Source organism: Canis lupus, chromosome 11 (genome assembly GCF_003254725.2).
Source record: "Canis lupus dingo isolate Sandy chromosome 11, ASM325472v2, whole genome shotgun sequence".
NCBI classification, from domain to species: domain Eukaryota; kingdom Metazoa; phylum Chordata; class Mammalia; order Carnivora; family Canidae; genus Canis; species Canis lupus.
This window is the reverse complement of record NC_064253.1, coordinates 6,577,780-6,600,444: the sequence shown is the minus strand read 5'-3', so window position 1 is coordinate 6,600,444 and position 22,665 is coordinate 6,577,780. Positions and strand designations below refer to the sequence as shown.

The following is a 22,665-nucleotide window of genomic DNA, read 5'->3' as shown; positions in this document are numbered from 1 at the left end:
GTGGAGCTAATGGCCGAGTCCAAAGCATAGTTAGAGACAGGGTGAGCTAAAACCTTGGACAATGGAGACTTCTTATATTAGCATGCTCCTCGTGGCCAGGGGGACCCTAAATCAGAAGGGGTGCAGGCAGGGAGGGCAGGCTCACGGGGAGACTCTAGCAGGCCCAGGAGGGAGCGTGGAGTCTGCACGCCACCCTTTGGCACCAGGTCCAGCAAGACTTTCAAGAGAGATCCAGTGAGGAAAGGGCAGAGAGGCTCACATTGCAGGGGAGCTCTCAAGTACAGAAGAATTTCTGTATTGGCACACAACTGCCCGAATAATGCCATGGAAAGAAAGACCTGAGTATGGAGTAAGACTCAGCAGAGCATGACTTCTGGCAAATTTTTAAGCTCTCTCAGTTTTGGCTTCCTTTTTCAGAAAGGGTGGATAGTACCAATAGCCATCTATAGGTATCCGTGAGAATTAACAGAGACAGTGCACACGAAGTGCTCAACATCAGATGTGGAACATGGTAGGTGCTTGGTGAGCGTTAGATACAAGGGCTCTGACTACCCCATCACTACGCCTGTTGTGGTCGCTACTCCTCGTCCAGAAGCACCCCCCACCCCCAGTGCTGCATGGCACAAGCTCACTCCGAAATAAGTCACAGAACATCTCAGCTGGCCTGTCACACAACCCTAATCTCTATATGTGCCAAATCCACCAGGTACAAGGGGATGGCAGTGGTGGCCATCCTTTCGGGACTTACGTCCATGGGTAATCATGCCTCCAGAAAAGTGTTAGAAAAATACAGCATGATAAAAATGATGGCTAGGGTGAGGGAAATGAGGCACTGGGGAGCATGGTCATGGTCGATTGAATCCCAAGAATGGCTTCAAGAAGGATTGGACTGGGATTCTGGAGATGGGCCTGGGGTCCTCTGACACTCATTCCAACCCTCTGCAATGCTTTCAAGGTCACACAAAAGAGGGGGCACCTGGGTGGCTCAGTGGTTGAGCATCTGCCTTCGGCCCAGGGCCTGATCTCAGAGTCCTGGGATCAAGTCCCACATCAGGCTCCCTGCGGGGTGCCTGCTTCTCCCTCTGCCTGTGTCTCTGCCTCTCTCTCTCTCTGTGTGTCTCTCACAAATAAATAAATAAAATCTTTTAAAAAAACGAATTCACACAAAAGGAAGAAGTGGACCTATGACCTTCAGGTATCTACTTTTTTAAGGGCCTTTAGTTCTTCTCCAGCAAAGCAATTCTCAGAATCTGACTCTGCAGAACTGTCTGGTCTCTGCGGGCTCGGTGCTGGTGAAAATGAGGCCGAGCACTGCCCCGCTGTCCTAAAACCAACTCGCCACCATTTCCCGGCAGGTGCTGTGAACTGGCAGAAAGTGAGGGACGAGGGAGCCATCTGGACCTGATTCGAGGCGTGTGCTCCCCTTCTGATTACAACACACGAAGTCCAACCATTTCTGGAAGGAGAGAGACTCCCGTGGCCATCGTGTTAGTAACCACTTGAATACAAACGGGACAACATTTTTCTTTTGTCTTCCTGCCAAGTCTCCAGCTCCAGAGATGTGGCTTTTAGGATTTCCCATAAAAGCCCAAAGTGGCAGCATAAATAAACTTACCACAATAATTATTCAACCCCCCCCCCACACACACACACACACTCCTCGCCAGCTGCCCCATGGAAACCCTTATCTTTCCTCTTCACGAAGCTCTCTGAGATTTATGGCCTCATTGAGGATGGATACCACCTTCTTTCAGGGGCAGGCCTGTGCCTCAGGTAGCTGTGGCTCCTGGATGGTCTGCATAATTAAATCGGGGCTGGGGAAGAAGGAGCCTGTTAAGATACTGGCTTGTTTTCTTCAGAATTATATATTCACAAAACAAGCTACTGGCGGTGAACTTTATTTCTCGACTACGTTCCTATGCTGCTGGACGGGAGGGTACAACCACAGTTTTGAGTCACTGCAGTATGGTAAAAATGCATGGGTTTTAGAGGGACCCACCGTTTAACAACTTGGAAGCAGCGGGACCTCAGACAAGTAACTTAAAGATCACTGAGCCCGAGCTTCCTGGGGAAGCTTCCTGTTATAGGGAACAGGCTGTTCCCTGTTATAAGCTTCTTCCTGCTATAGGGAGATGAAAATTCCTAGGAAGGATTCTTGTAAGGATTGGAAATACTATTTACAAAGTGTCTAATGTCATGCCTAGCGCGAAGTGGGTTCTTTTTTTTTTCCTTCAAGTTTTTACTGAAATTCTCATTTGGCAACATGCAGTGTAATGTTTATTTCAGGTGTAGAATTTAGCGTTTCAACACTTACCTTAGGACACCCGGTGCTCATCACAACACAAAGTGGGTTCTTAATCAATGGCACTTATGCTGGCTGTTTTCCCATGGCGAAGAACTGGATCATAGTTCTCTGAAGGGGAGAGAATTTACAGCGTACTAGCTTGGTTTTTTCAGTGGTATTTTCTCTATAAAGATTAACACAAGGTTAATGATACAAAGATTAATACCTTTTATAATATCATAGCATGTAACGACCAAAGCTGACGTAAAACCATTATTTGAAGACTAGGATGGAGACTCCCTGTCTTGGTCCTGTCCTTAGGAAGGGCCTTTCAAAGACAAGACTGGGCACAGCCATCCCAGATCTAGAAGCCACCCTCAGAAGAGGGATCAAGATGGTTGGTGGCCCTGTCATGAGTATCGATCGAAGAGCGATGAGTGTGATTAGTTGTCCTCCTCTCTCATTAATTAATTAGCACATTTAACAAATGTTTATCAAGCACATCCCGTGTCAGGCTTTGTTTTAAGTCTTAGAATAAAAGAGAACAAGTCTTCTGCTTCATGGGGCCCCTGATCTCCCATAACATTCCTATCACTAGATCAGGGACCGAGGTCTTAAAAGCCAACATTCCAGAGTAGGCTATCCACTAGGGCTCGTAGGCACTGGCTGCATGTGGGTTTTCAAATTTGTAATTTAATCGATTAAAATTAAATAAAATTTAAAAGTCAGCTCCTTCAGTCACATAAGCCACATTTCAAGCACTCACTAGCCACATGAGGGCTGCAAGCAGAAAGAGCATTTCTGCCATCACAGGAGTTCTACAGGACAGCACTGCCTGGAGGCTTTGCAAGCCCACACCATATGCACGGTCACAGGCCTACAGGATCCGGGGCACAATCAGTGTGTCCACAGCTGTCTAACCTTCCAGAGCTGTCCCAGGCATGTCTCATCAGAGATGAGAACTGAGGCTAGACATTCTCTGCTGCATCTCCACTAGCTCTCCTCCTTGAATAATCATCAGACAGGAGAGACCCTAGCTTGTCTATAATCAAGTCTTCTTGTCTGAAAAAATGTCCATTGTTTTCCAGCTCATCCAGCACCTTCTTTATACTTTATCTGCCTAAGCACCAAGGAATGAATGGAGGACCTATTTATTGACGCCCGTCTGCTTCATCTGACCCCTTGGACCCATTTGGTTCCCCCATTATGGTTTTCTCATGGAGCCCCAATCTTGTGGCTTTCACATTTCGGTTGAGATAACTACTCTGGGTCTTTTCTACTTTGCTACCATAGCTGGACACAACTCATTGGCTCAGACCCTTGGCACGATTTCTTAAAAATCCCTTTATATAGACATCCTCTGGCCCTCCCTTACTACTTGGTGCTGAATGTCTCATACCAGCAGGAAATAACCAAGGTGCTGGTTTTATAATATTATTTTTTTTTAATTTATTTATTTATTTATTCATGAGAAACACAGAGAGAAAGAGAGGCAGAGACACAGGCAGAGGGAGAAGCAGGCTCCATGCAGGGAGCCTGATGTGGGATTCAATCCCGGGTCTCCAGGATCACGCCCTGGGCTGAAGGCGGCACTAAACCGCTGAGCCACCCGGGCTACCCTGGTTTTATAATATTCTTTAACAAACTTAAGAATATCCTAAAATTCTAATATTAGTAAATTACCATGTCATGAAACTCTATGGTATCAGGATTCGTGCTTGAGGTGTTCCCAGCCAACTACACAGAATCGAATGCCTGACGCACATGAACTCGGTGTTGTGAATACTGTGCTAACTGTTCAATTGTAACTTGAAAACAATGCAGAAAGCTCAGGACAGTCTGTCACAGTAGAAGGGCATTGGCTTGGATAATAAAACTTTCAGTTTGATTTCAGAGTGAATCAAAGGATTGATTCTTTTATGTAACCAATTTATCTTCCTCATTACCTTATGACTGAGCTAAAATCAGGTGTCCCTTAACATGCAAGCATGTTAGATGGCCTCACCTGCTCATTTTTGCCTTCCTAGTCCCTTCTTCCCTTTGAGCAGCTCAAGCATAGGTGCTACTCAGGCACACAGTGTGTCTGGGCAGATCCTTTCACTCTGAAAACATAGATTCACTGTTGTGGGTTCGCTGTGAATACTGGCTGCTGGCTGCCTCACCCACGTCATTTTTCACCTTCTCTCCCTCCCTCTCTGTCTTGACTTACACCTGGCCGTCTCACCTTCTCTAAATGTATCAAATATGTTCCAGCCACAGGCCATTTGCACCTGCCATCTTGTCTCTGAAATAGCTACTTTCTAGGTGTACATAAGTTCAGTCCCTGTCGGGATCCCTGGGTGGCGCAGCGGTTTAGCGCCTGCCTTTGGCCCAGGGCGCGATCCTGGAGACCCGGATCGAATCCCACGTCGGGCTCCCGGTGCATGGAGCCTGCTTCTCCCTCTGCCTGTGTCTCTGCCTCTCTCTCTCTCTCTCTCTGTGACTATCATAAATAAATAAAAAATTAAAAAAAAAAAGTTCAGTCCCTGTCTTCATTTATGTATTTTTCTCAGAAAACACTTCCTTGAGAGTTCTATTCCCTTGTTCTCTTTAAAATTCCTGTAGCAGTTTCCACTAACAGAAAATACAACATACACATTTATAGACTATCTATTCCCACTAGAATGTAAATGCCATGAGAGCAGAGACAGTATCAGTTGACTCTTGCTGCATAATAAATCACACCAAAACTCAATGGCTAAAAACAGTAGCCATTTAGGGGCACCAGTGGTTGAGCATCTGCTCTTGGCTCAGGTCGTGATCCTGGGGTCCTAGGGATTGAATCCTGCATCAGGCTCCCCCTAGGGAGCCTGCTTTCCCTCTCTCTGCCTGTGTCTCTGCCTCTCTCTGCATCTCTCATGAATAAATAAAATCTTAAAACAAAACAAAACAGTAGCCATTTATTTAGCTCCTAACTCTATAGCTTGGCAATTTGGACTGTGCTCTGCTGAATGGTCCTCCAGTCTGGGGCAGGTTTGGTTGATCTTGACTACAGCTTGCTCAAACATCTGCATTCATTAACTAGGTTAGCAGAAAGCTGGCCGGGTTTTGGCTGGGCTATCTTGTTTCTTTTCCATGTGAACTCTTACCCTCTAGCTGTCTAGCTTGGACTTACTCATATCGCAGTCAGGGCTCCAATGCACACCTGATTTTTGTCTCCTTGAATGAATCACATTTGTGACAGGGCCATTAGCCAGCTGAGATTTAAGGAGTAGAGAAATAGATGCAGCCTCTTGCTGAAAGGACCTGTAACACCTTTTTGTAGGATCCTAGATTCAGGGTGTGTGTGGGGGGATTTGTGGTTATTTTTATCCTCTCAGGAACTATCTTTGTTCTAGTCACTTCTGGATCTCTAGCATTATACAGTGGCTGGCTCGAAATAGGCTTTCAACAAATACTTTTTGAATGACTAGAGGTAACTGCAGAGGCCCCAAACCAGGAAACACCAAATCTGTTGGAACACCGTCACAGATGGATGCTAGGGCTGTGACTGTCACGGCTAAGCACCCACCATCACCCCTTGCCTCACGGCTCCCACAGAAGATGTGCTCCCACAGAAGATGTGCTCCAAAGTTCTCCCTTTGTTTTGCTGGCCTAAGGCATCCGATTGGCCCAGCTTAGCTCATGGGACAGCCCCGTGACATGGAGGGGAGAGACCAGGCTACAAACACATACTCTAATTCCCACAAAATAAGAAGGAAATGGATACTCCTCCTCAAACCCCCATAGACATCCAATATAGATACACTATTTAAGAACCTGTCCCAATGCCTATGTTTGGTTAATTGATAACAATGGTTGATGTCAGGCAGCCTGGATGGCTCAGCAGTTTAGCGCCGCCTTCAGCTCAGGGCATGATCCTGGAGACCCGGGTTCGAGTCCCGCATCCGGCTCCCTGCATGGAGCCTGCTTCTCCGCCTCTCTCTCTGCATCTCTCATGAATAAATAAATAAAATCTTAAAAAAAAAAAAAAAAACAATGGTTGATATCCATCTGTGTGTATCCACACACACACACATGCAGTATTTTGCAGAGAAGGGAAACTTTAAATTCAGCCAAATAACAATTCTCTCCAGAAACAGCTGTTTGGTGAATGAATTAGTTATTTTGTTTCTTTAAAAAATCATGTGGCTTGCTCAAAGAGGCTGCAAAGTTCTCCGTGTACCATTATCATTACAAAGGGATCATTAGAATGAGTGGCTAGGAAGTGCTCTATCATTTAAAGCAGTCATATGGGATAACACACAAAGACCCTGTATCACTGTCACTTGAATAAATATGTGTATTAAAAAGGGGAATACCTAGAATTGGTTACTGTCGTGCAGAGCAGCAGACAATTTCAATTGTATTGTATAAAGACTTAGAAGCAATAATAGGATCTCATGGCCTTTAAATCAAAGCTTCTTAAGAAGAAAAGAGAAGCTATAGAAAATAACCCACACAAAACTGGTATAATTTTTCATTTATTCCCTCCAGGCTTTAGAAGGCAGTTACATAACCACCAGCACCCTGACACGCATGCGTGAACACGCACCTACACCATAGTGCCCCAGTTTGGGATGAGATTCCTAACTTGAGGGCTGCGGTTTCAAGGAGTCGGAGGAAGCTATAGCGGCAGGTGGGGCAGTACGCCCGCGGCCTGCCCACCCCCCTGGCCTTGCCATGCCAGGAACTTCAGACTCCTTTCCAAGGGCTAGCACCTGCCTTTCTCTGCTGGAGGGCTTTCTCTAACCTCGGAAGCCTGCTTTCCTGTTTGGCAGGCCAGAAACGGCAGACAGTTAACGCTCCTTGACCAGCAGCCCTCACCCAACAACCAAAGGAGTAGCATACAAATGCCCAAGCCCCCTCCCCCTTTGAACAGGACAATTCCAAGGCATGGGTTCCTCCAAGAGAGCACGTCTGCCAACTTTCCCCGGGTAGGGATGAAGCTCAGCAGCCCACAGGGGCAACTGCTCGATAAAGCAGCTTTGGTGGCTGTCCCCTTTTCTGGTTTATCCCCCCAACCCACTGCCAGAGCCTCCTTGCTTCCGAATAAATTGCTGCCTGCAGGGTTGGTTTATACGGGAAGAGAAAACTAATACAAAGCTCCAACTTTCCAACCACCCTCTCCCCTAAGAGACAATCTGCCCGGGTGGTTCCTTGGAGCTCCTTGGTTTTAGAATGTGGGCCAGGTGAGAACACAGAACCCCCGAGGGAAGCCTCAGGTCAAACATTGTGAGCTATTTATAGCTTAAGGAACAGGCCGGATTTGACTGGAGGATGCTGAGGGTTTGGGGCCTCGAGGAATGCACACCCAGGGTCGAGGGGAAGGAAGACGGGGGAAGGGCGAGGTCTCACCCCCCCACCCCATCTTCTCCCTGGGTTTGGAAGAGTCATGCTAGGGTGGGCTCAAATCAGAACACTGCAGATGAGGCCCATCTCCTTGATTTCACTTGCAAATCCTGCTTTCTCTAAACCTCTAATGTCTTATCTTTAAAATGGGAAGAATAATAATACTACCGACATCTGAAGTTTGTTAGAATTCAATGAAGCGCTCCACGGAAAGCGCTAAACCCAAGCGAAGCCTGGCCCCTGGTAAATCTAACAGGGACTTCACTGTGAACGAATACTTTTTTTTTTTTTTATGATTCTCTTTGTAATTGTAAATAACAGAATTAAACCCTGAGCTTTGAAAAATTAAATAAATAAATAAACCCTGAGCTTTGGATTTGTCCTCCTGACCGGCCGAGGGTCCAAGATCAAAGAGTAACATAAAAAGTCAGAGTTGTTGCTCTGTTTCTAGCCGCTGCGCCACCCCCCCAACAGCCCCTGCCCCCGGTCTCTGGTTCAGGGGCGCACACACCCAGCCCTGCTGACTGTTCCAGTCCATTTCCTTCCTGAGCTGGAACTGGGCGACCCCAGGGCAGGGCGTGGAGGGACAGGGATCTCACGTGCTTTGAGAGATGCACAGCAATCGCAACAACAAAAAAGGGAGAGTGCTCCTGGCTACAAGGTTAAAGTCTCCTGTAAAAAGCGCATTATCCCAGATCCTCTCCTGCTCCGCTCCTCTTCACCGCGTGAGCCATTCTGCAGCTCCGGCAGCCGTCCAGAGCCATTTTTCAGGCGCTTTGCAGCAGATGTGATCATTATAAAATGCACCATCAGAGGACTATGGTATTTATTTGTTTTCCTTAATTTCAATTTTTACTAGCTTTCCTTTAAAGACAGCAAGGCGCAGATTGAGCCATAAACTGTCAGATTCCGTATCTTCTGAGGCTACCAATTTCCTAAAATGTGAGATGATTTAAATTTCCAATCAAACGGACAGATAGGAAAATACATTGCTACTTCGGTAGGAGTTGTAAAGCTCTCAAGCTCTGTTTTGCCCCTTTTAATCTTTATCAGCACAGAGTATTGATACGGACAGAGAGAAAATAATTGCACGTGCAAAATGAGAAGCGGTTCACCAGAACCAGGTCGGGGTACGGGTGGGGAAGGGGGGCTGCAAGTAATTCCGGACGCCTCACGGAAGAACCCCCTTTTTGTCCTGGCCCAGCGGGCTTGGGCGTGATGTCAAGAATCACGAAGCTCGTGCAAACTGCCCGTTAAGAATTAGTAGGCAGGATGGCTGGAATCCTGCCTGGAACCGAGTTTTGGAAGCCAGCCACATCAAAACTAATACGTTGCAAAGCCCAATCCAGACAATGACGATAAGTCCACTGTGGGAAACATAACAGGTGACACTGGTTTTCTTATTGTTGTTGCTCCGGCTTGTTTCGGGCCGCTGGTTTGTTTTGCCTTTGGCCAGACAAGATGCAGGGAGAAGGCAGGACATCCTCTTGGAGCGCAGTGTCCCTGATGGAACCATTTACCTGGCGACTTGAACACCTAGGAGCTTGCTCGCCTGGTGCTGGCAGATAAGGATTTGAATGTGAGGAGCGGAGGGTAGGAGCCCGAGGGGGTGGAAGGCGAGAAGCAAGCTAGAATACACCGCGTCGATAAGCCAGCTTTGACCGTAAGCACTTGAGGCTCTGGCCTGCTGGAGCCTCTGGTGGCTGCAGACACAAGCCTCAGAGCTGTCCCCCTCCGCGGCCAAAGAGGCTGGGCTTTCCCCCCACAATTCCTGCTGGAAAGCGGGCTTCCAGGGTCATCAGCTCCAAGGGCGGAGCCAGACCCTGGGAGTCCACGGGACCGTGCCTGCAGAGGAGAGGAGACAGGACACCAGCAGCATCTGCTGCGAAGTCCACTCTTCATGGTGGACTCTGCTCCCGCCACAGGCCAGCTGGTGGCCGGGAGCCAAAGCAAGCACCAGGAAAACGCGATTCCAGGAAGAGCCAGCAGCCCTGCAAAAAAAAGGCAATGGTCCTGCAAACATGTGGTGATGTTTTGCTAGGCGCACGGTTGTGGGCTCGGCAAAGGGTCCTCTGAGGGGATTTGCAATGCCTATCAAACCATCCAGAAAGGAGCTTCCAGCCCCGCGGTGTGATGGTGTTCAGTGGGTAACAGGCATGGAAAAGCGAAGGCCTCCGGGGACGCTGGGCTCATTAAACGCAATCCTGTTTCTCCTTCCTTCACTGCTGAAACACACAAGCCCAAATCTCCCAAAAGCCCTAAATTTGCAGCCATAGTCATCTCTTTAATTACTGTGTCTGGTTCACTTTATTTGCAATCATGGGAGCTTTTTATAGCCCTTTCACATCTCTGTGCGAGGTGTCAAAGACTCCTGAAGACCCAGTGGGGGAGACGTAAGGGAAAGTGCTCGCTCAGGCCAATGAGTATGCTACTGCCCTTTCTCTAGGTCACTGAAAAGGTAGTTAAAGCTGCTCAAAACTGAAGGAGACAGAAGCCGGCAAAGCACTAAGGTCAGAGGGACCACAGGACTAGACTGATCAAAATATGGGGCAGCCTAAGTAGTTTACAGAGTGAGTACAGAGTATGTTCTAGTAGATCCTCCCGTCAGAACCAAGGGCTTCTTTCCCAAGGAGTGCTGTGGGCTGACAGCGCGTGGCCTGGGTACTGTCTAGGGAATGATCTTAGCGAAAGGGGCTGCCATGCCAGGGAGGCGTCCCTTCCCTGGAAGTAACCCCCCTCCAGTCTATGAAGGGTACAAGCCCCCTCCACCTTGCCTCATTTGGGGTTCTTCTGAAGGTTGTACCAATTCCAGAGCTCCCTTTGGCTGGGCCCGCCATTGCAAGCACACAGTCACACAATTCAGCTGCCTTCCAAACAGGGAGAGCCCTCCCCAGTTAACTTCCTAAATGCAAAGTACTGCTAGAGTCTATGTCTTGGGGAGCCCAACTTAAGGCAGCTGCACACCATAGTTTCTGTATGAAATGACAGATGTGCTGGGGCCCTCCGTGTCCAGGTGTTTCTGGAAAGTGCTATGTTGAGGAAAATATGCTCAAGGCAGAAATGGCACACCAAGGGTGGTTGGGAAAGACCCGGGTGCCTGGCATTCCCATGTATATTATCCTACAGTGTCTCATTGCATTCTGAAAAATTCGTACATTGAGAATGATTGAAAATGTTAGTGCATAAAAATGTAAATTTCTGCACTGTAAAATAAAGAACTAGTACCACAAACAAGGTAACAGGACAAGTGAGAAATTGGGGAAAGGATCTGCAATATATGTGAGAGACAAAGTGATAATTTTCTTCCTATGTAAAGAACTCGTCTTGAAAATAATAATAATAATTTAAAAAGGCCAGCCATCAAAAAAAAAATAAAAATAAAAAGGACAAGAAGAGTGAATTGAGTTGGCAGAAAAACAAATGATAAAATGGCCTTTTCACTTATAAAAAGATATCCAACCTGACTCATAAGAGAATGCAAATTAATACTAACGTGAGATGTCATCTTCACCTAACAGATGAATCAAGATCAAAAAGTTGAATAGCATGCTGGGTTGGCATATGTGTGAAGTAATAGGTATTCTCATAAAATTCTGGCAGGTGTATAAATTGGTACAACCTTTCTGGAAGGCAGATAGGCAGTTTTAAATCCATAGATCCATTGACTCAACAAGAATTTGGCTCTTCGAAGGGTTGATAAATCCAAAATGTGTGCAAAGGCACACCTGCAGGGGTATTCATTTTAACATTGTTTATGGTAGCAAAAAAACCAGAATTGTTCACCATTACATGCGAAAGTAAATAAATGTATAGTAAATCCATTAATACTATACTCTTCACCTGGCTCTGCCCTTCCTGGCCCTGCAAAGGGTCAGGTCCAGGGTGAAAGGGCGCTGAGGTTAGGGGAGCTGACTGACTGTTCAGGCCGTCAGTTAGGCTGAGCCCGCCCCCAGTGCCGCCCCACGCACCTCACTTCTTTCCTGGGTTTGGTCAATTTGACCATCATCCCGCTGGGCAGCAGTACCAGATTCAAAACTGTTTTGCAATGTTCTTTCGGATAAACACTGATATCGAAACACATTGTATCACCGTTTATGTTTTAACAGATTACGTAACTAAGTTGCTCTTGCTTTAAGAAAAAATTACTTCTATTGTGAGTGTAAATTCTGGTATTTAATTTTTGGATGTTCAGACTCATCTAAAGGAACTCTTTTTTCCCAGTAATCTTTCGTCAGGGAGTTTATCAAATAGCTTTCAGTCACAGAATGATTTAAAAGCAAATCTTCCCTAGGTTCATCCTGTTTGTTATGGTCTGAGGCGTCTTTATTCACAAGGGTTCTAAGGATTTTTATATAATCTGTGTCAGCCATAAATTTCTGTGTTAAGGGAGCGAGAATCTTTGGAGCAAAGCTCTCTCAAAATGTTTTTCAAGGTACTAATTTCTGAAAAACAAATCAGAACTTGCCAACCCCAAAGCCTCAGAGATGTTCACCTGCTTCTTCTCGGCAGGATTAAAAATTATTAAAAGGCCCCTTGGATGTTCTTCAGAGACAAAATTCCAGTGGTAGGAGAGGAGGAAGGCGCAGTTCCAATCATCTGTATCCACTGCCCACCCACTAATGCCTGCTGTCCCTTCCATAGGCGGGCCTGGTATCCTTCTCCTAGCAGGTGTCATTCACACACGCACGTTTGCCCAATTCTGTGCGACGCAGGTCACGTGGTACTGTGTCGAATAGTTGCCAAGGCACATCAACCCTGAGTCGCACACCCAGATCTCAGATGCCCGTAAACCCTGGATTAGCACACACCGCCTGCTGACGCAGCTGTGCCCGTGAATCCCTCAGACATGACAAGAAGGGACAGGGGATGAACTGCCCCAGGGCTCTTGTCAATCCACTTCGAGTGTCCAGAGGACACATGAAGGCGCGGGGCTATTTCTTTCTTTGTGGAGCTCTCCCGATGAGAGGGGGAAGGGACCCCACCTTTTGGAGAATGGGGAGACCATCCCTCATGTTCCACAAATGAACTCCTGCGTCATCAATCACTGGCGCTTGAAAGGGCCTTGATGCCATGATGCATCATTCTCGACTGTAACCTGCGCGTCGGCTTTAATTGCTCCCGCTAACTGCAGGAGAGACTACCCACCCGCTGGCTTCGGGAGCAAGCCCGCCATCGGTCCCTTGGCAGCCGGGGCGCCGCGAGGGTCTGGCAATACCTTGCCCTGCCAGCCTCTCCTGGCCTCCTGGGCCCCCCCCCCCTCCTCCCAGCACACTTTCCCACAAAGCCCCTACTCCCTTCAACCCCAGGCCAGGAATTCAGGGTGAGGCCTGGAAGCTCTAGGGGGAGTCGGTGCCCCTGCTGAAAGCCCCAGCAGATGAAGGGCGTGTGCCAGCCCCTGGCGGGGAGCCTGCTCCTGCCTCCTTGGGCTGACGGATCCTGGGAAGTTGTGCCAGGGACTGGGGGGGACGGCCCGTTTTATTAGGAGTCCAGGCTGCGACATGGAGCCCTTCCAAGGTGTCTTTCACATGTCCTTGCTACTCCTCTAATACGCCAGGATTAACCCTACGCAGAGCACACTGGGCCGCAAAGAGCCTGTAAATTTTCTCTAGAAGCCTGGCTCTAAAACGCTGGCCTGGCTTTTGGCAACCACAAAGCCAAGCAAAGGAGCAGCGCCGGGCCCGCCTCCCCTCCGCGCGGCGTGGGCCACACTGGCCAGGAAGCAGAGTGCTGGACCGGGTGGCCGGCCTGGGTACCGGGAGGGTGACTGGAGGTGGCCCTCGGGCTGTGAAACCAACACTTGGTTTCCAGGCATCACTCCCCACACTCCTCACTGGTGCTCGGGGCTCGGGGCTCGGGGCTCGGGGCTCGGGGCTCGGGGCTCGGGGCTCGGGCCCAGCCAGCCTGAGCAGCCCCAGGCTCCCAGGCTCAGCAGGACTCCACGCTTCCTTTCATGCCCTGCTGCTGCCCTCTTGAAGCTCTTCCGACTCTCTCTTTGAAACGAAAAGCCTTGTCATGGCCCATGGCCATGGGCCCTGCAAATGACGGAGCCAGTCCTGCTCCTGGGCTTTAAGGAGCCAGAGGAAGCCCTGCTGGGCAGGAGAACCTCTCCTGGAACTCCTCGTGGGTTTGTTGTTTCGAGATGAGGGCTATGGGCTTTCCAGCGTGTGGGGGGTCAGGTTCTCACAGCCCCACCGTGATGCCTTTCTTTATCGCCAAGGCCCCCTTGACAATATTCTGAAAACTCCCTAGAAATTAATTCCTACTGACTCATCAGTCCACTCCAAGCCCTGCTCTGCGTACTCTGTGTGCATTTTATCATCTAATCCTCACCACGGCACTGCGAGGCGGGCACCATCATTACCCGGTTTTAGAGGTAAGGAAATGGACTCTCAGAGAGCTCAATTTGTCTCAAATCAAACTCAGATGCAGTTAACTCCAAAACGTGTAGTTTTAACCACTAGACCATACGGCTTGATTATAAAAGGAAAATATGTTCTCCGTTCCATTGGCAGTAAGAGTCATGATTGATGTGTCGATGGTGAGTGCGGGAGATGAAGGCTGGTTGGAAAGAGAAAAGTAATACAAAAAGTTTCTCCCCCCCGACCCCCACCCAGTACACAGGAGGAGTTAAACTGATATTGCCAGAATACCATAAAGAAACATGAATCTCCTGTAATTTTTTTCCTGTTCACTTTGGTCTGAGCTTTATTTTTAAGGCTGCTGGTTTGGGGGGAACTGTGCACACTTTTGGCTCTTGGACTGTGGGATTCATTACCCCAAAATGGCTCTCAGGCCTCAGGGTTGGATATCTTCTCAAATGCATTCACCAGACCAAGGATAGGCCCAGAATCCAACATCAGGGAAGTTTCCACAATTATAACCATCATCATCTAACAGTCAAAGCCAATGTTGATTCACTGCTATGAGCCAGCCATATATATCAACTTCTTCAACTCACATCCACCATATAAGGGAAGCATTATGATTGTAATTTTACAGATGAGGACACCGAAGTCTAGAAAGATGAAGTAATTTGGTGAGATCACCTTTCTGGTAACTCTCAGAGCCAGGATTTGAATCAAAAGTCATGCTCTTGGGGCACTTGGGTGGCTCAGTGGTTGAGCATCTGCCTTTGGCTCAAGGCGTGATCCCGGGGTCCTGGGATCGAGTTCCACATCAGATTCCCTGCAGGGAGCTTGCTTCTCCCTCTGCCTGTGTCTCTGCCTTTCTCTCTGTGTCTTTCATGAATAAATAAATAAAATCTTTAAAAAAAAAAAAAAGTCATGCTCTTCATTCACTGCCACACTATATGAAAGCTGAATGTCCTCTGTCAAAGACACTGTTCAGAGGACAGACACCTGGAGATTAATCATCAGGATAGAAGGTCTAGTGAGGACCCCTGGTCTTACAACCACAGTGTCCTTCCCTCTTGCTGCCCCCCGTCCCCCATTGACATACTGCGGGCGGGATGTGTGCTCACTGGGAATGAGACTCCTCTGGACGCAGCCCAGCCAGCACTGGGCTAAATGGTTCTTTATCGATCTTCATTAGATGACAGATGTCCATGACTCAAGAATATCATCTCCCTCAATTTCCTAACGACCTACCGGGGAGCAATAACCGGTTAATCTAAGAGACTGGGGTAACCCCAACGTAGTTCCTGACAGATACTGCTTGTAAAACCACTCACCTAAGGACAGAATTCAGAAGTGAACAGAGAAAACATTTCATGGATCCCAATATAGCTCATTTAATTTCTTGCTGTACCACAGAGAAGTATCGGTGGCCCTATTGGACAGATGGCAAAGTAGAGATTCAGGGAAATTTAGTAGCAGAAGTCCCAGACCACTAAAATAAAACCCAGGGTCTAAACCGTGAGCTGAGTAACATCTCTAAGTCCTGTGCCAGGAAGCCCAGCACCAGCCCGCCGCCTTACACAGAACTGCTTAGAGTCTTCTCTCACAGCATTAACTGTGCTCCCAAGGCCAGGTGTAGCTTCCAACCCTCCCTGCCATGGTATCCTTTTTTTTTTTTCTTTTTTAAGATTTTATTTATTTATTCATGAGAGACAGAGGGAGGCAGAGACATAGGCAGAGGGAGAAGCAGGTTCCTTGTGGGGAGCCCGATGGGAGACTCAATCCCAAGACCCCGGGATCAGGACCTGAGCCACCCAGGTGGCCCCCTGCCATGGCATCCTAATCAGTCCTAGCTACTCATTGAGGTTTTTCTTGCCCCTGAAGAGGTTCTATACAAACCTTTTTTCTCCGGACTGTGTCACACTAATTCAGAATCATTTTAATGGGACAATTTCATGTTTACAGAATATAGTAATAGCAACTTACCTTCTGCCAAACCCATCTATCTTCTTTTTTCTTCCTTTCTTTCCCTCTAATTCTGTGACTGTGGGAACTGATTAGGCTTTAGAAAAAGCATCGCACTAGACGTCATTCACTTTGCAGCTGGAGAGGTTACTGTGCACCAAAGAAAAGCATAATAAGAGAGAGCTTGGGTCCCTCTCTCTGTCCACTCACCACCATCACCTGCGGACGCACGCGCTCAGAGGCACACGTGCACACAACCGTGCGCGAGCCCACAACGTGCACACACCTGCACAGACACACGAGGATGTGCTCACATACATGTGCACACACAGTCCTCCACATACAAACACACACACCTGTGTGTGCACACACAGGATTGGCTCACTCCCTAAGACTCACTGGGAGCAAGGGTTCTTAGAAAGCAGGCTCTTCCTGTAAACAGTGTTCTTTCTGGAAATTGCCCCTGCCCTCTCTACTCAGACACACCCCCTTTTTGCTGGCAGACAGCCTCAGGGACTTACCTGGTGTATTTTATTAAAACAAAGGCTACAGTCACTTTCTAGCAATGACTGCAATGTGACTCCACAGTGTAAACAGAATTTTTATTTATTTATTGAGCAACAGGTTTTTTTTTTTAATCCACTGACAACTTTTTCAGACACATTTCCAGCTTTACTCTAGATCTAGAATTATAAAAATCAAGAGCAATTATTACTCGGAAGTGACAATTTTCTTTATAAGGGATTCCCCATACTTGGAAAGAAGTGTCTCAGTGCCTCCAAGACATGGCTATTAATAAAATCTAACTATATGCCTAGCTTTTCAGAGTCCTCCTTACCCTGTAAAGTTTGGGGGATGATCACCACTGAACCCACTGATAATTATAACTTAAGGTTCTTTGGAATAAACAAAAATGATGCTAAAAGGAACATCTGACTTGAAATCAAAAGTTAAAATGTGTTGAGTAGAATTAATTGCTTGAGACAAAGAAAAAGGAAAACTGCTTCAGAAGGCATTCAGAAATTCCAAAGGTAAACTCAAATAGGTGAGAATAGATGTGATCTGCAGAACTCCCAATGTGGGGCTGCCCTGGAGTCTTTTTCTAAGACTTGCAGTCTTGAGGCTACCTCTATACCCAATGTCCAAATCTCTTTCTCTTCCCTTGCTGCCAGCTGGTCATCAAGCAGGGCTAAATATAGGCCAGCCTTTTCTTGTTGTTTTTCCCTTCACTGGGGAAAGGATCATATTTTAGTCCAGAAGAAAGCAAGGGGATTGACTACTTTTCCTGGAAAGTGTATGTGTCTAATTCTTAATTTTGCAAGAACCAGGCAGCATAAATTCAGTTTATTAAAACTCTCACACATTTGAGAGAGTGGTGATATTTATCCCTCCTGAACTTTAAATTATCTTGGGTAGTGAAAGAGATCTTTAATTATGTATAGACACAAGACAACAGAACACAATGTGCAGGGTTTCTTTATATATATATATATTTCCCAAGAGCAAGAAAATGATAGGTTAAGCATTTAATATTCTTGCAGACTTCATTTTTATTTCCATCAAGTGCTGGAGTAAGTAAAATTTTCATTTTGGCATTAAAAAAAAAAACCCTCCGTGGTATGAAATACATAGGTTTAAAATTGGCCTGATGTTTTCCCATTAGATTCAGGAGACTAGGAATTCGCAAGAATAGGCTTTTCCAATTTTCCATGGCATCTAACTTTACTTCTAGAAAGAGCCAGAGAGGAATAATTGTACATGTGCGAAGCACTGTGCACTTTGCCCAAAACGTTTACATACAGCATTTCATTTTGAGGCTCACAACCCTGACAGGAGCTGCATTATTCTCTTTTCTGATCCTATCACAATGATGAAGTTAGAAAAGTTAATGGCAAAATACTCAAGGTCTAGAAAAGTCGGGCACTTTGACAAAGGTTTACAACCAATAAATGCAGAGATTTGAACCAGAAGTCAGAATTCCCAAATCCTAAATCAGGCCTTTTGACCACACTTACCACTGGAATCTAATTTTTCAGTAGAGCCTCAGATCTCTGGCAACATGGTGTAAGACATTTCTTTTCTTTTCTTTTCTTTTCTTTTCTTGCAACATGGTGTAAGACATTTCTTTTCTTTTCTTTTCTTTTCTTTTTAAACATTATGTATTTATTTATATGAGAGTCAGAAGAGCACCAGCAGGAGAGGCAAAGGGAGAGAGAGAATCTGAAGCAGACTCCGTGCTGAGTGCAGAGCCTAACATAGGGTTCGATCTCACGACCCTGAGATCATGACCTGAGCCAAAAACAAGGGTTGACACTTAACCCACTGAGCCACTCAGGTGCTCCTGGTAAGAGATTTCTTAACAGAGGACTCTCAAGGTGGTGCAGGAGAGTTGTCAAGCCCTTCTGAGGAATTCTGGACTGAACCTCAAAGGACCTTCCTCACCCCGCCTCAAACAGTATCTGTGGTGAGTACACAGGAATTGCCTCTTCTCTAGCTTTGACCTCTCTCCCAATACCCATTAATCAGTCTGACTACCAGGAGGGCCAGGCTGAGAATGTGCCTTTGGCTGATTATTCCAGGGTCAGTGAGCAAAGGCGCCATGAGTGTTGGCCACCACACAAGTACAGGGAGTGGAAGTGTAACTTAAGGGTCAGGGCCATGACTTTGCTTTCCAAGGGGTATTGGGGACCTGAAAGTGTGCATTTTTTTTTATAAGCTAGCCTTCCTGTCCTGAGTACTTCCACTACACATTGTTTTGCCTGCAAATGACTAATTCTGTCTTCCCAGTGCAAGTCCTTTATATTTGGCAGGAGCGTGGGGGGTGGAGGAGGGGTGGAGGTAGTACACTGTGTAAATCATATTCATTAAAATTTTAATTCCACTGCCTTTATCAGATCCTTTTTTTAAGGTTATCAGGAGGAATTTCTTCTTTTTTTTAATTTTTTTTTATTTGAGAGAGAGAGAGAGAGAGAGAGAACATAAGCAGGGTGAGCAGCAGGCAGAGGGAGAGGGAGAAGCAGACCCCCACTGAGCAGGGAGCCTGATGTGGGGCTCTATCCTAGGACACTGGGATCATGACCTGAGCTGAAGGCAGGCAGGCACTTCACTAACTGAGCCCCTATCAGATTCTTTATCAGACCTTGAAAGGGTTTCAAACTGGGAGCTGGTGGAAACTGATGGAAGCCTCTCCACGGAAGTGTTTTATTGGGCAAACTCTGAGGTCAATAGTGCTTTCAACTTGACTGCTCCCGACACAGCACTTGTTCCCTTATGCACTACAGGCTCCTGCGTCCCGCAAGATGACACCCACTGCTTACCTGAAGGCAAGTGTCTCAGGCTGTCCCCCTTAACTTTGGTCTCCAGCTTAGGACAAAGCATGGATATTTCCTGATAGGGTTGAGACACAGGGAGGCAAGAGGCTCAGATCCAGAGAGAATGGGGCATCTCCTCTTTGGAGTAACCAAGCAGTCAAGCGAATCTGAAAAAGAGAAGCTGCCAAGGGAGAAGGGGTTACTGAGATACCACAAAAACCCCACTGGACAGTTGTGCCTCTAATGGAACCACCGTGGTGAGCTCTTGGAGTTCCCCCTACCTCCATTGCAAAAAGCTGACCCTTCAGCACCAAAGGGCATCAGGAAGAGGAGGTCCCTCCCTCTTCTCACCCCCCACAGCCCACACCCTGGCACAGGGCGCAGGGTAGATTTCTCTCCTAATCCCAAGGCAGGAAGTACGAGACCTGGTGACTAGCTTCCTACTCTGTGGAAATGTGCTCTCATTGGCTTGCTCTCCATCCTCACCGCCTCGGTCACGTGACAAACTCTTTGCAGAGTCCCCAGTCCTCTGCCGCCCTGTGCCTCCTGGAGACACACACACTTACTGCTTTTGATCTCCTTTTGACGGGCTAACCCCTCTGCACAGGCGGATCTGTTGTTTGTATGCACTCTTTTTAAACTGATGGAGAAGCAGAGGTGCAGCAGTGGCTCCTTTGATTTTTATCTCCCGCATATTGACCATAAATCCTCTCGTGTGTTTTTAGAAGTGACTTGCTTCCTTCCCGATTTTATTTTCAGGAGGTTAAGAAAGTAATTGGACAAGGAGTAAGGACTCCAGGCATTGTGATTGTGGCCATGCACTAGACGCGTGCCACTCTCTGCTTGTGTTCCAACTGGGCACAGCAAGCAAACAGAAGCATCTTTTCTTAAGTACCTCTAGTCGTCATGTCGAGATCTGAAATTACAATAAGGGACAAGATTATTGTTATTTTATTATGAATCTATATTTATATCTGCTTCGTTCCAGAAACGATTCGAAGCAGCATTATGTATGAATTTCTGATCCATGTGTGGGAGCAGTTCCATTTGTTTTTTTTGGTTTTTTGTTTTTTTGTTTTTTACCAAATCCACTTGTTAATGATTGATATGTTAATGATGTGATTAATCCATTGGGCTTGATTCATTTATATCATCATTTACATTTCATCAAGATGTGTTTTCAAGGAGACACTTGATGTCCTCAAAATGCTCCACTTCTCAGCATGGGGACTGCTATTTGCCATTTAAGCAAACCAAATCTGACTTTCTAACTGACAGGGAAGCTGCAATCTACGTGTGTGGAGGTGAAGGAAGCCCACCAAGGCTTCCAGAACCCTGGAGGAGCCCACTTTTTCTTACGCCTCTGTTTTTTTTTTCATAAGGTACATTTCTTGGTAAGATACACAGGTCTGTACAATGTTTAAAAGGAATCTAGGAGAGAGTAATCACCACCTACCCCCAGAAGACTGAAAAAGTGCCCAAAAAGCCTTGGGCCCCGGGCACTAGAACGGCCCTGCAGCCGGTGAAGAAAGCTATGTGGGTGAGTACTGGTCTGTGACACCTCACCGTTAGGATGCAACCTTCTGGGCCACATCGGTGTAGGCAAAAGTGGAGTCGAGTTCACGGGAGACAGAAGAGTTAGGCCAGAAAGGGGGCACGTGAGTGTTTTCAGTAGGACACAGAACATAAAAACGTTTTGAATGCACAGTGGGAAAACTGGCCTCTGCTTTCATTTTTATTTTCAATTCCCTTTCAGGGCTTCCAAGTACCTTCAGGAGAAAGTCTCTACTGAGTGGTAGTAGACATTTAACACCCCTCTCACTCCGGCTAAGTTGAACTGGCTAAGTAAGGAGCTGGCATCGGGCTAAGAACTGGGCAAGCAACAGTAACTAGCTCCAATCTAGTGATTTGCTTCCTTTCTCGTTGTATTTGGATTAATGGTGAGCTTCTCTTTCTATCAAGGAATGCTAGTTGTCTGCTGAGGTAGTAATGCGAAGGTCTTGTTTAAAATAAATGTATTTAAGTATTTTTATTTTTTTAAGAGTTTATTTATTTTTTCATGAGAGACACACAGAGAGATAAAGAGAGGCAGAGACACAGGCAGAGGGAGAAGCAGGCTCCATGCGGGGAGCCCAATGCAGGACTCGATCCCAGGACCCCAGGATCACACCCTGAGCCAAAGGCAGACGCTCAACTGATGAGCCACCCAGGCGTCCCAAGTATTTAAGTATTTTTAAATTAATTTGCAAAAATTAAAATAAATTATTATATAGGTGACATGTTAATAGTGACATTTGGGGCACAGGAGAAAAACATAAAGGGTCTTTGATGCAAGACATGAAGCTGATGTCCTGAGAACAAAGTTGGCATCAACCCCAGAAGAGCCGAGTCTGAGACCAATATTCCTACTGATAAGCCATAGGAGGGGATGAGTGTCTAGCTGTTGATCTCCCCATCTATAAACTGGAAATGATAAAAATATTAACTTGACTTCTTCACAGATTTGTGCTGAAGGATCAAATGAGACAGTGTAAGGGAAAGCCTATTACAAACTGTGAAGTATGATATCCATGTAAGGGATTATCACAATACTTGAGCATGTGGGGAAGGATCAGGGAGGATAAAGGCAAGCCAGGCGGAAGAAAATTAATTAGCTAGAAAGTTCTACCGTCCTGTTAGGTAGATGGGCCTGGGTTTGGGGCAAGGCAGGTAGTGGCCCAGGTTATCATTTGGTTTGTACCATGACGGCAGGGATGAGAGGGAAAGAAATCAAAAACAAAAAGAAAGACCTGCAGGGAGAGAAGAGACAGTCGGGGAGACCTCGAGTCTGGGCGAAACCATCATGAGGGTAAAACCACCACTAAACCACCACAGAAGGCTCTGTGCCCCTTCCCACCTGCTCCTGCCCCCGCACACGGCTGCCTCCCGCTGGGCCCTGGAGCATGCAGCCAAGCGCTCTGGGTCCACCACACGGGTGGCTGCTGGGTGGCCTGCCTGAGGTGTCCTCGGAGGGGACAGAACGGGGAGAGCAAACCCACGAGGCTTCCCTTGGCTTTTCACAGCCAGGGCCCAGTACAGAGCCTGAGAGAATGGGGCCCAGGAAGCATCTGTGCAGTGAGCGCAAGGATGAAGACATGGAGGGAGGAAAGGAGAGAGAGAGAGAAATAAAAAGCAAGGAAGGAAGGAAATACAAGTGCCAGCTTCCAGACCACAGCCCCAAAGAGCTCAGGTGGTGAGGCCAAGGCCAGCATCACCTCCTGCCCCTTTGCTGTAGCAGTGACAACCAGGAGGCAGCAGTGGAGCCAAGTGCGGGACCTAGAGTCCTATGGAACTGAATGTCACCCTCCCTTTGGCCATCTGCTCGCTGTGGGGCACAGGG

At 47.0% G+C, this 22,665-nt stretch overlaps 1 long non-coding RNA gene across 6 annotated transcripts in view; it reads right to left on the bottom strand.

The window, feature by feature from the left end:
• Window positions 1–22,665, bottom strand: part of LOC112659692 (uncharacterized) — a 91,844-nt gene that overhangs the window by 21,431 nt on the left and 47,748 nt on the right. For 2 of the 6 annotated variants that reach the window (XR_004803529.2, XR_004803532.2), the window contains exons 3-8: window positions 19,853–20,202; window positions 19,293–19,467; window positions 15,997–16,125; window positions 15,345–15,442; window positions 15,135–15,257; window positions 2,315–2,468 (exon numbers count right to left, since the gene is read on the bottom strand). This is a non-coding gene — a long non-coding RNA (uncharacterized LOC112659692). Of the gene's footprint in view, window positions 1–2,314; window positions 2,469–15,112; window positions 15,258–15,344; window positions 15,443–15,996; window positions 16,126–19,292; window positions 19,468–19,852; window positions 20,203–22,665 lie in introns of all 6 variants that reach the window. The other 4 variants (XR_004803531.2, XR_004803530.2, XR_003136433.3 and 1 more) reach the window with 4 other exon arrangements.